The sequence below is a fragment of the Bombyx mandarina genome, chromosome 05 (assembly GCF_030267445.1).
Source record: "Bombyx mandarina strain Sakado chromosome 05, ASM3026744v2".
Lineage (NCBI taxonomy): Eukaryota > Metazoa > Arthropoda > Insecta > Lepidoptera > Bombycidae > Bombyx > Bombyx mandarina.
The window spans coordinates 3,887,771-3,903,087 of NC_143212.1; the positions used below are offsets into that span (position 1 = coordinate 3,887,771).

Consider the following 15,317-nt stretch of genomic DNA (forward strand, 5'->3'; position numbering starts at 1 on the left):
GACTTCATGTCCGTAGGTTGGCTTTGTGATGTCCAGCCATCCGGTTACCGGGTGGAACGTAAAGTAATCCGCTTTTGTAGATCATTAAATAATGAAGGTATAATGTACAGCAATGGGCAACATTATAATTTTGTATCTAAATGATTATAAAAAAAAGAGTGAACAACAGAACATGAAGAAGAATGAAGTTGACGATGGAGTAGCTGTGTGAAGCTGCCACTGACAACCGTCATGTTGACCTGAAACATATTATAACCATAAGTATAATTATACTTCGTCTGTCTGAATTTTATTAAGAGTAGGGAGTTTATATCCCGGCAAAGGAGTTCGTCACTTCGTAGGGAGGTTATGTCCGGGCAAAGAGGTTCGTCCCGAAGCCGACTCCGTGCCTCTGAAAGGGACACGACACGAGAGCACGATGATGATGATGATGTATCTAATTTAAAAATAAACGAATCTTGTTAACAATAAATTCTAAGGATGACGAAACATTTAAATACTTTTGTTGAAATATACAATTATCGTACATAAATTTACAATACATACATTTTTGAATATGAAACTCGTGGTTCTTTTGTGTCTTTGAAGAAAAGAAACCTTTAGCTGATCCGTGCAACGCCACGCTGTTGCATTTTGTTTCCAATGTTGTCTGCTCGATCAGTTTTTCGTTTAACGTAAAATCTTTGTTGAAATGTAAATGAGCTGCTGCATTGTTCAAAAAATATTGTTTGAAAATCAAGAAATTTTGTTGAAACTGATGAATTATGTGTAGACTAGACTGCACATCGCACACAATTGCAATACATACCTACTCGTTTATTTTTATGAATACAACTCTATATATATATTTTTTTGCTACGAATGGTTCACTGGTGGTAGGACCTCTTGTGAGTCCGCACGGGTAGGTACCACCACCCCACCTATTTCTGCCGTGAAGCAGTAATGCGTTTCGGTTTGAAGGGTGGGGTAGCCGTTGTAACTATACTGAGACCTTAGAACTTATATCTCGAGGTGGGTGGCGCATTTACATTGTAGATGTCTATGGGCTCCAGTAACCACTTAACGCCAGGTGGGGTGTGAGATAGTCCACCCATCTAAGCAATAAAAAAAAATGAAGTTTTGTGTAATGTTTATAATGTTAGATGTATATAACAGCAAAATATTATTTTCTCTTTCAATTTTAGAAATCCTTATCGTAACGTAAACGGTTTTGTTGAATTTTTACGCTAGGTTGGTAAAATTTATTATTATTTGGATTCATTGTATTGTAGAAAAAAGTCAGACTAAGCATCTTAACGTCTGTTAGGAATTTAAGTCTATCAATAGTTTAGGCTTTTATTATTAGTGATGGGCAGCCGAGGCTAAGGTTCGCCTGCTTTTATACAGTACTAGCTGTACCGGTCCGCTTCGCTGGGCATTTAAAATTAATATTATTATTTTTCATCCCCATAAAGATTCTCATCATTAACGCCCCCGCAACTGGTATAGGGACACTCATATAAATATTAGCCTATCCATTAAGTACATGTATTTTCTATATGGATACCAAGTTTCAAGTCAATCGGATGCATGGTTCAGTAGTTATCACGGAACATCCGTAAAAAAACACTGTAGATTTATACATTAGTCTAGAATAGTATAGATGAAGTCCTCAATGTATTGATGCTAAGTACATTTTTTCAAACCGAAGCGCATAGTTCTTTAGCGATCCAAATTATGCAAAATACTAGTGTATGTCCTTGCAAAAACTCTCACTATCACAAAATAGCTGCATTGGTAATTTTGTTTTTTGTAATTTACTCTTTATTTTTCGATAATAAGATAAAATATAAACCCAACTTCAAAGTACTTCCAACACCAAATTTCCAAAAAAAAACAACATGTGTGCAATTCACACGTGGTAGAAGTGAAACCTTCCAAAATTAAAATACAATTATCCTAAACGTCTTAAGTATATGTAAAATTTTGTCATTAGTAAATAATTGTAAGGTAGCGCCCTCTGTGAATTGATATTTTAATTTCACGTATAATCCTAAATTAAAATTCACTACAAGAGCTTTCATACACACGTTAGTATTAAAAAATCTCACAGATGGCGCTGTATTAAATAGTATGTATATTTCTGTCTCATTCTTTGCTGGCTTCATCCTACACATTTTTGTATTTGTGTCTCTTACCTGTCGTTTTTTCCGTTGCATCCGGTTTGAAATCACAACGATTCTAAAGAAGTTTTCACTTCAAAAATTTCACATTACATATGATTATAACGCATATTTTCACCACCCATAATAGGAGAGTAAATACTTACCTATTACATGGCTACACATTCCGCACATTTATGTATATTATAATATATTATAACATTACGTGAGACAGCCTTGTCACCTACACGCTACGCGCTACGCGTGAAACTGATTTACCTAAGACGACGCTATTAGGACGAGAAATTCCTTACGTACGTAATTTATGCTCAGATTAAAATTACTAAGGGACGCGAAATATTCTACGTAATAGTGAATTAAAGTTAAGGAAAAGTAGATTTATGGGTTTTGAGTGAAACTAACTTGAAAAACACAATTAATTTATGATCATAGTACGTACCTTTTTTGCTTAGCTATTACACTAGTAATAACCCCTCGGGCTTAGTAGCCCTAGTTATACTAGTTTCACCGAGAGTGTAGGAGAGCTCACGGGGCTCAGCCAGTGAGACTTCGCTAAAATTGGCTCTAGCAGGAGCAGTTCTTCACTGAAATGACCACCCGATTGGAATATATGCAGTACCAGACTGAGTACGTAGCGGTAAAGATCGGAAATCTGAAGTAGCAACGGACTACGTCCTCACGGAACCATCTGATCCAATAACACCAGCTTTAACAATAGGAGCAAGCATAGGGATCCTGTTAACAGTACTTTTCGAAATTGCCGTGATACCGAATAAATTCGACGTGAAACTAACCCATAACATCAGCCTGCCGAGATACTCACCGGAGTCTTTAAGTGGGTCGTGATTTCGATCCGGTAGTAAATAAATGCATCCGCGAAGCAGCAAGCAAAGAAAGGCTACCTTCGGCTCCCAGACAGGTATTAGCAAATCCTATCCGTTCCACCCTCCCAAATGAAACTCCTGACTGCCACGCGAAATAAAAATATACTTTATTCGTGGTCTATGCACGTTCTTTGTGAAATTAAGTTAAAATTTCGCACAGTTGTTGTTTAAGCTTTGATTTTTCCTTTAAATGGTTAAAATTGTACCCTGAATAGTCAAATCGCATTAGAAAAGGATCAGTTACTGTTATACCAATACACATAATTCGACAGATGAAAGGCTATTTGGTTTAAGTGACATTTCGGTTAATACGCGACATTTATGTTTGTAATTAAAGGTCCGTTTTATTTGGTATTGGTATCGACATTTCGAACAACACATCGAAGTATAGTGCTACGCGCTGGGGTTCGAGATAAATAAAATTTCTACCGAATTACAAGTTAACACTGTATTAGTTCTAAGTGAACACTTTAAAACACTATAAAATTCTCAATTCGCTTCTTCCGGTTCGCTTCAGGTGATCCGTTCTCTGTTTCGCTTCGAGTAGTTCCGATTACTAACTAACTGCGTGCCATCTCTGCAACGCATTTAAAATCGAGACGAAATCCCTAGAATCGTCGAGAATATTCCACAAAGTCGAGTATTGCGTGTTTCCGCTATCTGACAATAGATGGCGTTGTACTTCTCGAGTGTTCTAGATGCTATTAAATCCTTTGATATTCGATCGACTATTCGGCGATAGATATCGTTACTCTTATCGGCGTAACAATATTATGCATCGTTGTTTCCAAAACACTACAATAAAGTTATGTATGCTTTTGATGGATTGATGACTAATTTCCATCGGGTCACATATACTCGTCTGCCTTTGGAGCTAGAAAAAAATCTATTGTCTCCCGACATTATCCATGATGCGGCTTTGATTGCGATATCTGGGTCGGCCCCCGAGGTCATTAGTTTCCGCCCAAACTGACTGATTTTGTCTTCTTAATGATAATGTTTGGCTTTATCTTTCCGAACTTGCCTAGGCAATATATGTGTTGGAGATGAGATAAATGACCACATGGACACTTTAGTCGAATTCTGTACTATTGATTCTCGAACGAAGTCTGCATCCATATTAAAATACTTTGTGTTGGAGGTCTTTGTATGTTTGTCATTGTCGCGTGCACTTCCGATAAGACACTTGGAATTTGGGATTGTAGTTAACGTGCCGTTTCTGAGGATAATTGTTTAGTTTCCATTATTATTTGACCTCGTAAGAGGTTCAGACATTGACCTAGAAAAAAAACGATTAACAGAATAAGTAGTGGATGCATGGATAAAGAAAGGATAGACTGTTATTTGAAGATGTCTACAAATCCTGAAAACATTAACAAGGTACAGTATTTTCGAACCGTTCCCTTAAACGGAGATAAGCGTAATATTTATAATAAGGTAATAAAATAATTCATGATGGTGATGTGTGCGAAGACACAAACAGAAAGTCATTAAAAAACACGATTTGCCATTTCATACTTACCTAACTTCCTTTCTCTTTTTACTATATTTCTTCAGTGTGCAGAAACAGTGGATTCTACCGGTTAACCCTCAGACACAGCCCACTGAGTTTCTCGCCGGATCTTCTCAGTGGTGGTAGATTCTGGGAAGCACGGCTCTTGCTAGGGTTCGTGTTAGCAACGTCGTCAGGTTTGAGCCCCGTGAGCTCACCTACTAGTTAAGGTTGCGCTGAAATAGCCTCTCAAGGCTACCAGCTTAGGTAAGAAAAAAAATCTACCCGTTTATTATGTGTATTGTTATCCCTTGCGTCAGTTGCAAAATTAATCAACCAGTTGACATGAAGTCCCTAAAAACGAGATGTGATGCTTTTTGTCCTTTCGCATAACTGTCTAAACGATGAAAGCCAATCTCCGTATCAATTCGAACGGAAAACCGATTTTCCCGTGACCCGGATTAACCGTAACCAGACATAATAATGAAGGGATAACTGAAATCTCTCCGGCGCGGATTAAACGATCACTGCCTTAGACTTTGATTTATTGCACGAACGAAAGTTACCAAACTGAACGGAAATATATAATTTCACAAAGAGAAATTGTTTTTTTTTTTTACAAAAGTAACTTTGTTTTTATGACAGCTCAATATCAAGATCCAACCAGTGGTCGTCTATTGCTTAATATAAGGATGTATTGGGAAAGAATTAATGTATAAGGACGATTACTGGCGGTATGAACTCTTGAGTCGTACGGGTAGGTACCACCACCCTGACTATTTCTGCCGTAAAGCAGTAATGCGTTTTGGTTTGAAGGGTGGGGCAGCCGTTGTAACTATACTGAGACCTTAGAACTTATATCTCAAGGCGGGTGGCGCATTTGCGTTGTAGATGTCAACGGGCTCCGGTAACCACTTACCGTCAGGTGGGCTGTCAACTCGTCCACCCACCCGTGCGGACTTAAAGAGGTCCTACCACCAGTGAGCGTGTTCAGTGTTCGAAACTACCTAGGGCCTGCATAAGCTGTGTGACTTTTGATGGTTGAATTAATAAATTTGTAACGTGGGTATGTATTTAATGAAGTCACACACAAATCGCTATTACGTTCATTTGACGTAAGTGGTATTTTCAGAAAGTCAGAACTAGTAGGTATCCAAGATTATTATTTTTCATTTTCTTAAACAATAATTTTCGTTCGCGAATCGAACGTGCCTGGCGGGCATTATAATTTAAAATTTTTGGAGTTTACTCGAAATTTCGGCTCATATACGAATGAATGAATGAATATGTTAGAGGAGGCCTGAAAGTGCCACCTGTGACAGAGAAGCTAAGAAGTGCGCGTTTGGGATGGTATGAACATGTGATGAGACGAAATGAAAATGAGGTTGGTAAGAAAATCTTAACTATGAATGTGAAAGGATATGGAGGAAGAGGTAGACCTAAGAAGAAATGGATGGATTGCGTGAAAGACGATATGGGTAAGAGGGGAATGAGCGAAGAAATGGTATATGATAGTGAGTGTGGAAGGAGAAAACATGTTGCGCCGACCCCAGGTAACTAACTGGGAGAAGGGCAGGATAATGATGATGATACGACTTCGATTATTATTTTTGTTTAATTTTTTTATCAAAATCAACGTATTATAGTTTCCAAACAGTTTAATTATTTTATTATAATTCACAAATAAACGTATGAAAAGCTACTCCCTATATTATAGGGCTTACTATTAATTACTATTCATTTTGAAGCTAAATGCATTTTCTCTTAACGAAAACAAGAATTTGAATTGTTTTAAATTCTAAATTCCAGATATGCAGTTTGCATGTATAACAGTTTAAAATGAAAATTCCAGAGCGAATTCAATTTCCAATAAATCTTCGCTGCGTTTGACGTAGTGCACTTTGTCGGATATAATGAAACCGGGCGTTCGGGACGGTCCCTGAAACCGGATATAGCCTCGATTTATCTGCTTTCTACCAGCTTAAGCTTCACATAGAACCGTGTTTTGTTTGCGTAATGCTTTCAACGGAATCTAAAATAACTTAGTAAAGCAGTAATTATGATTATGAACATTAGTAGTATTTGACTAATGTTCGCTTTTATTTATTTATTGCATAGATGCTAGGACGAGCTCACAGCCCACCTGTTGTTAAGTGGTTATCGGAGCCCATAGACATCTACAACGTAAATGCCGCCACCCACCTTGAGATATGAGTTCTAAGGTCTTAGTATAGTTACCACGGCTGCCCCACCCTTCACACCGAAACGCATTACTGCTTCACGGCAGAAATAGGTAGGGTGGTGGTCCCGTGCGGATTCACAAGAGGTTCTACCACCAGTAATTACGCAAATTATAATTTTGCGGGTTTAATTTTTATTACACGATGTTATTCCTTCACCGTGGAAGTAAATCGTGAACATTTGTTGAGTACGTATTTCATTAGAAAAATTGGTGCCCGCCTGAGATTCGAACACCGGTGCATCGCTCAACACGAATGCACCGGACGTCTTATCTTTTAAGCCACGACGACTTCATTTATTTCGATTGATTTATTTATTTATTGTCCTGCTATGTCAGTACTGCGTGCCGGCGACTAGCCCAAAAAAATAATTACTAATTAGGCGCGTCTCTACCCTATGCTTTGCAAGCGAAGCAAACTGTCCCTCCGTAATAAGGTAACTCTCTACAAAACTTGCATACGCCCCGTTATGACGTATGCAAGCGTAGTGTTCGCTCACGCAGCCCGCACCAACTTGAAGCCCCTTCAGGTTATTCAATCCCGATTCTGCAGGATAGCCGTCGGAGCACCATGGTTCCTGAGGAACGTGGATCTCCACGATGACCTGGAGCTCGACTCTGTCAGTAAGTATCTACAGTCGGCATTTCGAGAAGGCGGCACGACATGAGAACCCTCTTGTCGTGGCCGCTGGAAACTACATACCCGATCCTGTAGATCGAATGGTAAACAGTCGACGTCGCCCAAAGCACGTCATTACGGATCCTCCCGATCCATTAACGGTGCATTTAGGCACCACAAGCACCGGTCACCGTCCTCGTCGAACCCGTCGCTTGCGACGAAGGGCTCGACGAGCGAATTAACCCCTAGACACAGCCCACTGAGTTTCTCGCCGGATCTTCTCAGTGGGTCGCGTTTCCGATCCGGTGGTAGATTCTGCGAAGCACTGCTCTTGCTAGGGTCAGTGTTAGCAACTCTCCGGTTTGAGCCCCGTGAGCTCACCTACACACGTTAGGGTGAAGCTGAAATAGCCTCTCAAGGCTATCAGCATAGGTAGGAAAAAAAAAAAAAAACTAATTAGGCGTCATGTTTTAATTCACTAATTATTAATAATAAACCTAGCAACAAGTACTCATTCCGCGTCATGATAACATTTCTGACGGATAACTTGAATTTACACAATACACAGATATTTTAAGCGATGGAATTAACTTAATTACCAAAAGATACTTTTTTTGGGTATTTTTTTGTCATTAAACAAACATTAATTATTCATTATTATCATCATAATCATTAATCAAAACACATTTAAAAACACGTTCCATGACATTTTTTTATTCCCTTGCGGGCGAATGAATTCACAGCCCGTTTTTTTGGGGACATCACGAATGAATATGAAATTGTAAGTGGAGTGCTCTGAGACATTGAATCGAGAAACAAATTCAGTCATTTCCTGTGCCACTGGACTAGTACATTAGCGTATGTCTTAGTTAAATTCATCTACATGTACCATTAGGCTTTTGACTACGAGACTGTGCCGATGTCCATGAGCGATAATGATCACGTAAGATAACGGGAGCTATTAATAGCAAAAAAAAAGTCGAACCTAAGTCGAATGGTAATGTTTTTACGCTTATATATAACTAGGCATGATTTTGAAATTAAATAATGTTAAATTTGAAAGTATTTTACCGTTTAGTTTTAAATTTTTTATTGTAAATATATTATGTACTAGCTGACCGAGCAGACTTCGTAGTGCCTCAATCGATAAATAAAAGACCTAAAATTTTGAATAAAATAAACTTAACACAAACAAAAGGAATCCGTCCGACGGGGGATACATCAAAGGGAAAACAAAATTATTATTTTTATTTAATTCCGAGCATTTTCATATTTATCTACACTTAAGCTTTCTATGGACTTCCATAAATAATTCAAGACCAAAATTAGTCAAATCGGTCCAGCCGTTCTCGAGTTTTAGCGAGACAAACGAACAGCAATTCATTTTTTATATATGTAGATATATTATGTATTTTCGATATTACGTTTACAGTTTGTAAAAGCAGTGTTAATTATGTCTACGACTTGCAAAAATCGAATCACGTTCCATAAATAATGTATTGAAATCAATGACCTTTGTTTCATTTACCTCTCAGAGCCCGCTCGATATAGAGGATCACATTTGCATAGCATTGCGTAATAGGGCCTGTGCACACCACGTTTTTTAAACGCGCCGTCGCCGCGTCGACGCGCGCTTGTAGCGATGCAGACGAGATACGCACGCAAGTCACACGCACCTTGTAGACCTTTGCACACCTGTATAAATTCAAATACGCGTTTGAATCGATACAGACGCGCATGTGTATCGATACAAACGCGCTGGCATTTTGCGTTTTTATGCAGAGCCTCGTCAACACTAGCAAGATGGCGTCGGTCGAGACAGCATTGATTGCATGCGCTTTGTTATTATTCTGTTTAAAAAAGGAAGAAGAGAAATTACCGACGGTATTGGGTACACCTATTTACAAGCGAGAGAGGATTGTGTGGACATTATACAACAACGTTTAGAAAAGTAATAGGACATGAAAAAAAATTGCAAATTGTTATCGAATGTCGTATTCATCATTTTAAGAACTTGTTGAAATTCTTAAACCGGAATTAACTCGTCAAAATACAGTGCTAAGATCATGTATATCGCTGGAAGAACGTTTACTTATCAATAAGGCAAAAGAGACATCTTGTCAAGTTTTTTGCGTCGAAAGGCTCCATTTTTTTGTTCCAAAGATGTACGGTGGATCAAACTGCTCCATCGCTGCTAGCGTAGATTCACACTTCCCTCGTTGCGGGGAAACCCACACCCGTAAGGAAGGCGCGCGCGCTAGCGGTCGCATCGGTGTCGCGCGTTTGAATCAACACAAACGCTATACTAACGCGCATGTGTATCAATACAAACGCGATGTTAACGCACGTCGATGTATGTGTTGTCGATGTATCGATACAAACGAGAACAAACTGCTCTGTAAGATAAAAGCGCGCCGTCGACGGCGCGTCTAGAGAACGTGGTGTGCACGAGCCCTTAGATTCGCTCGCTTTATGGAAATCTAAGTGAGGAACTAGATCAAGTTAATTCAATGGCGATTTTAAGACGATTTATGAAACGTGAACCACGTGGAGTGAATTAATTAATGAAGTGATTCCACAATATTTTAATTAGATAATTTTTATCACCATTATCCTGCCCTTCTCCCAGTCACCTGGGGTCGGCGCAACATGTTTTCTCCTTTCATACACCTCTATCATATACCATTTCTTCGCTCCCCTCCTACACATATCATTTTTCACACATTCCATAATTTTTTTCTTAGGTCTACCTCTTCTTCTAAAGCCTTCCTCGTTCATAGTTAAAACTCTCTTAACAACTTCATCGTTATTTCGTCTCATCACAAATTAGATAATTGCTATGTATGTATGTAATTGATGATAGGACGTATAAGTAGTTTAACTACTTATTATACGGGCTTCGAGTTAGTTTAGAAACGGTAACTTTGTTGAAGATTTTCCGACTCACGTAAGTTAATGTTTGATTTTATTTTGATGCAACATAATGATAGAAGTTGTTGTAACCGTAGAATCTTGATGCATATTAACGTAGAAAAACCTAGTTTTTGCGCCTTGACAAAAACAATAAAACAAAAGGTTGTTTATGTTTGTGTTATCTCGCTTATTACACATTTATATGTAAATAAAATAAAATTCTTTCCTTAACACGTGTTTGTACAGTAAGTACTATCGTTATCGAGTGTAAGGCTATGTTCATTGTCCTTCTGAGTCCTACTGAGATTGTAACCGCGTTTTTAGCTCAATTACCAGTACTAATTTGATGTAAATATTTCGATTCGTATTAAATTTGTAAGTAAGCCGGGTTGGAGGGTAGCAAAACTCGTCAATAAACACATGATGGTCATGATACGGTATCTTTACCGTGACACTGTGTGTCTGTGTCTGACTGTCTGTGTTAACAGAGCATAATATAATTTCAGCGAACATTTTCACGTAATTCCGACTACAGATTAAAATATACGGTTTTTAATTAAACATCGATGTTGTTAGAGACGCCATGTTAGGTCGAGACTTTTCTAAACCAACGTTACTAGTGACGAGTTTTTAATTAAAAATTTTCAACTTAAAGGCATGTAAAATAGAAATTTCGTTGAAATATTAGACTTTTATTATTTGTTGATTGAATTTTTGTTTTAATTGGATGTTTAACTCGGATTCCTTTAAAAGCTACCGTCGACGCCATTTGATCTTTCTTTTATTATGAGCAAGCTAATATAGTGCATTATATTTCTATAGTCATATACTGTATTAATATATATTGATTTGATTTTGATTCTCTCGTTTACTCACATGTTTAAATAGCTTTTATTTAGACGTAAATGCTGGCAGCCAAGGCGAGGAGAATTCTCAAACGCAACAGTCGTGTCTGTTATAATATAACAATATTGGTAACAATCTCCCAATCGTGAGCACTCGTGAACATATTTCATATTACGTAGTTAAAGCTTCGAAAACCTGGAATTACAACGTGTCCAATGTCGAACCAATGATATTTGGAATGAGTGACTTGAGTTAGGAGCACGATATCTTGAACAATAACAGAATGACCTTGCCATGCAATACTTTGTTTGAAAACAGGTTAGTGATAATTTTGCAGCTCAGTGAATAGTTTTAATTTTAACATCTTCGACATTTCAGTGTGGCGATCAGTCTTGGCTGCTTTGTGTCGTTTTCCGCATACCAAAACTATGACAATATGTACATCATAATGTTAGTAAAAATGATCTTCTACAGAGTTAAAAAAAAGCAAAGGTTACATACTTTACATGCTTCAATTAAACAACATTACAAATATTATTATTCTAGAGTAAACTGGGCATAAATGTCAATGAGGAATATCTTTCACACCTCCGATTTGCGGACGATATCGTTATGGCAGAGTCGCTGGAAGATCTTAGCTGTGTGTTGGGTGAGCTCAATGCCGCGTCGCGACGTGTTGGTCTGGGAATGAATCTGGACAAAACTAAGGTTATGTTCTCAACGACCATATCATTCCTGGATCGGTAGTAGTCGAATCCGCGGTACTTGAAGTTTCGTCTGAATACACCTATCTATGCCAAACTGCTCACCTAAGCAGGGCCAACTTCGAGAAGGAAGCTGATAGGCGCATACAGTTGGATTGGACTGCGTATGGCAAACTCCGTCATATCTTGAACTCAGCAATCCCGCAATGCCTAAAAATAAAAGTCTTCAACGCTTGCGTGCTACCGGTCATGACATATGGCGCTGAAACATGGACATTGACCGTAGGTCTTGCCCGTTAATTCAAAGTCGCTCAGCACGCCATGGAAAGGGGCATAATCGGATAGTCGTCCTTCTAAGTACCAAAGTAACTGACATATCCCTAAAGATTAGCAAGCTGAAGTGGCAATGGGCCGGACATACGTGTCGCAGAACCGATGGCCGATGGAGCAGACGCGTTCTGGACCGGAGACCACGTACCGGTAAGCGCAGCGTTGGGCGTCCCCCTGCCCGGTGGATCGGCGACTTGCGGCGATATGCAGGAGAAGATTGGATGCGGAAAGCGGAGGACCGTTCATTGTGGCGGACTATGGGCGAAGGCTACATCCAGCAGTGGAGAGATACAGGCTGATAAGATGACATAGCACTATTTGATCGCGCGTGTAAATTATATACATCACAAATTCATTAATGTTTATACGCGATTTTTTTCAAGTCATCATGATCTAAAGGATAGGACACTCGGTGTTTTATCGAGCGATGCAACGGTGTTCGAATCCCGCAGGCAGATGCCAATTTTTCCCAAAACAGCAAATTTACAATTTGCGTAATTACTGGTGGTAGAGGTGTCTTGTGAGTTCGCACCGGTAGGTATCACCACCCTGTCTATCTCGGCCGAGAAATACTCGTAGTAATGCGTTTCGGTTTGAAGGGTGGGGCAGCCGTTGTACTTTAAAAATGGAAACCTTAGAACTCATGTCTCAAGGTGGGTGTCAGTATTTACGTTGTACATGTCTATGAGCTACAGTGACCACTTAACACTAGGTGGGCCGTGAGCTCGATCATCCATCTAAGCAATAAATAAAAAGAAAATGCAGTGTATTCAGATTTACTAAATTGGTTATAATGATGGTGAATCTTATTTTTTATGGACAGACAAGGTTGCGCACACAATGGCTTTGCGGTAGAAATATATTTTTCTTCTAATGCCTTTAATATATCAACATTATAGTTAATCTCATCATGTTTGATTCCAAACGGACCTATAATAATAATAATATAATCTTATAGAAGATAGTTATTGTGTGTGTGTTTTTAAAATGCACTTTTACCAAATGTTATTCACTTATAGAAACCACGTTAAAATTGAATTGTAAAAACCACAACGCATTAAACAAATATTTTTTTCCTAAAGCGATACAACATCTCACTTTAGCGGATTTCGTATTTTCCTTAAGCAGCCTTGGATTTTGTTGATTTAATTTTTTCGCAGATAACTTATAAAGGAAGTTATGAGATTAACATATGTGATCTTAAGACTGGTTATTCTTGGTGCATGCGTCATTGAATATGTCGGAACAAGTTGTTGTGTGACCGTTTTCCGAAATATTAACTTAGATACGTCTGTGGCCCGTGTGATACACTCCGTGGCTTTTTATTTATTTATTGCGTAGATGGGTGGACGACCCACCTGATGTTAAGTGGTTACCGGAGCCCATAGACATCTACATCGTAAATGTCGCCACCCATCGTGAGACACGAGTTGTAAGGTCTCACTTTTAACAGTGCAACGGCTACCCGGCCCTTCAAACCGAAACGCATTACTGCTTCACGGCAGAAATAGGCAGGGCGGTGGTACCTACCCGCGCGGACTCACTAGAAGTCCTACCACCAGTCAACTATATTGTGTTACATTCTTCAATCCGATGTGATCGCAATATGTAGCCGTGTTTCAAGGTGAGTAGGGGCATTCAGGTCATGATACGCACTGCGAAGCACTGCTATTGCTAGAGCCAGTGTTAGCAACTCTCCCGGTTTGAGTCCCGTGAGCTCACCTGCACGTTAGGGTGAAGCTGAAATAGCCTTTGCGGTAGGCAGCGGCTTGGTTCTGCCCCTGGCATTGCTGAAGTCCATGGGCAACGGTAACCACTCACCATCAGGTGGGCCGTATGCTCGTCTGCCTACAAGGGCAATAAAAAAAAAAAAAAAAAAAAGCCTCTCAAGGCTATCAGCATTGGTAGAAATAAAAATGCATGATATGTATGACCTCCAGTAACCACTTAACACCAAAGCGGGCCATTAGTTCGTTCAAACATCAAAGCCGGATAAAAAGTAGGCGTCTATATAATTATCAATTACTAGCGACCCGCCCTCGCTTCGCTTCGGAAACATTAAAACACACATGAAACAAAAAAAAAAAAAAAAAATTAAAAAAAGTAGCCTATGTTCATCAGGGACAATGTCGGCTTCTAATGGAAAAATAATTTTTCAAATCGGTCCAGTAGTTTCGGAGCCTATTCGAAACAAACAAACAAACAAATCTTTCCTCTTTATAATATTAGTATAGATTAGTATAGACGATAATCATCAACCGACGTTTCTGTTGGAGCTGTGGTTTAATTAATACGTTTCACGATAACTGTGAAAATATTTATCAGTCAAAGAAGAAAATGTTTGAAATTCCCGTTTAGGTAAATAAAAATTATGAATAATACTGTATCGAACACCAAGAATGTCTAAAAATGGTGACGTCACAACTCGATATCAATATATTTGTTATTCAATGCATGCGAAGGTATTTAAAAATAAACCATTATGAAGATTCTCAGTACGTATTTTAAATTTTGGCTTGTGCTACGAGTTTAACAATATTTTCCGTATATTTGTGTGATTTTGATTTTGATAAGTCACATGTCAACATATTATTTTTTTAAGGGACTTTATGACCTGGTAATTAAGACGTTTAGGTCATGTCTTATTTTAATTAATATTCATATTTTTATGAAAAATTATACGGAGTGGCAGTGATATGAAATGAAGATGATTCATTTGAGACATTAATCATCTGGGATGAAATTAAATGAAATGAGATGAGATGATATGGGATGAAATATAATCTCAGTAAAATGGTGGTAATTTACTGAGATTTGAACACAAGTTTTTTTTATGTTTGAGAGATTACTGGTGGCCCGGAGGCCTTTCCAGGTTTACCAGGGCAGGTGGACGAGCAAGGGCTCAGTCAGGAGGGGTGGGTTTTGCTAACAGCTACCCTAGCGCCTCCAAAGGAAACCTAACAACTCAAGAGTAGTGAACACAAGTTGAGCCTCTCGTGATATATATTTTCATATTTCTCTGCCTTATCTACAAAATTTTAAAATTGTATTTCTGGCAAAACGCACATACTCAATCGATTCATGTCAATAGAGATGAAATTTTGAAATAATATTACTTGAGCGCGTGA

At 38.6% G+C, this 15,317-nt stretch overlaps 1 protein-coding gene across 2 annotated transcripts in view; it reads left to right on the forward strand.

Annotated features, from left to right (window-relative positions):
- HisT (Histamine transporter) overlaps window positions 1–15,317 on the forward strand; it is a 77,901-nt gene that overhangs the window by 39,080 nt on the left and 23,504 nt on the right. The window lies entirely within an intron of this gene.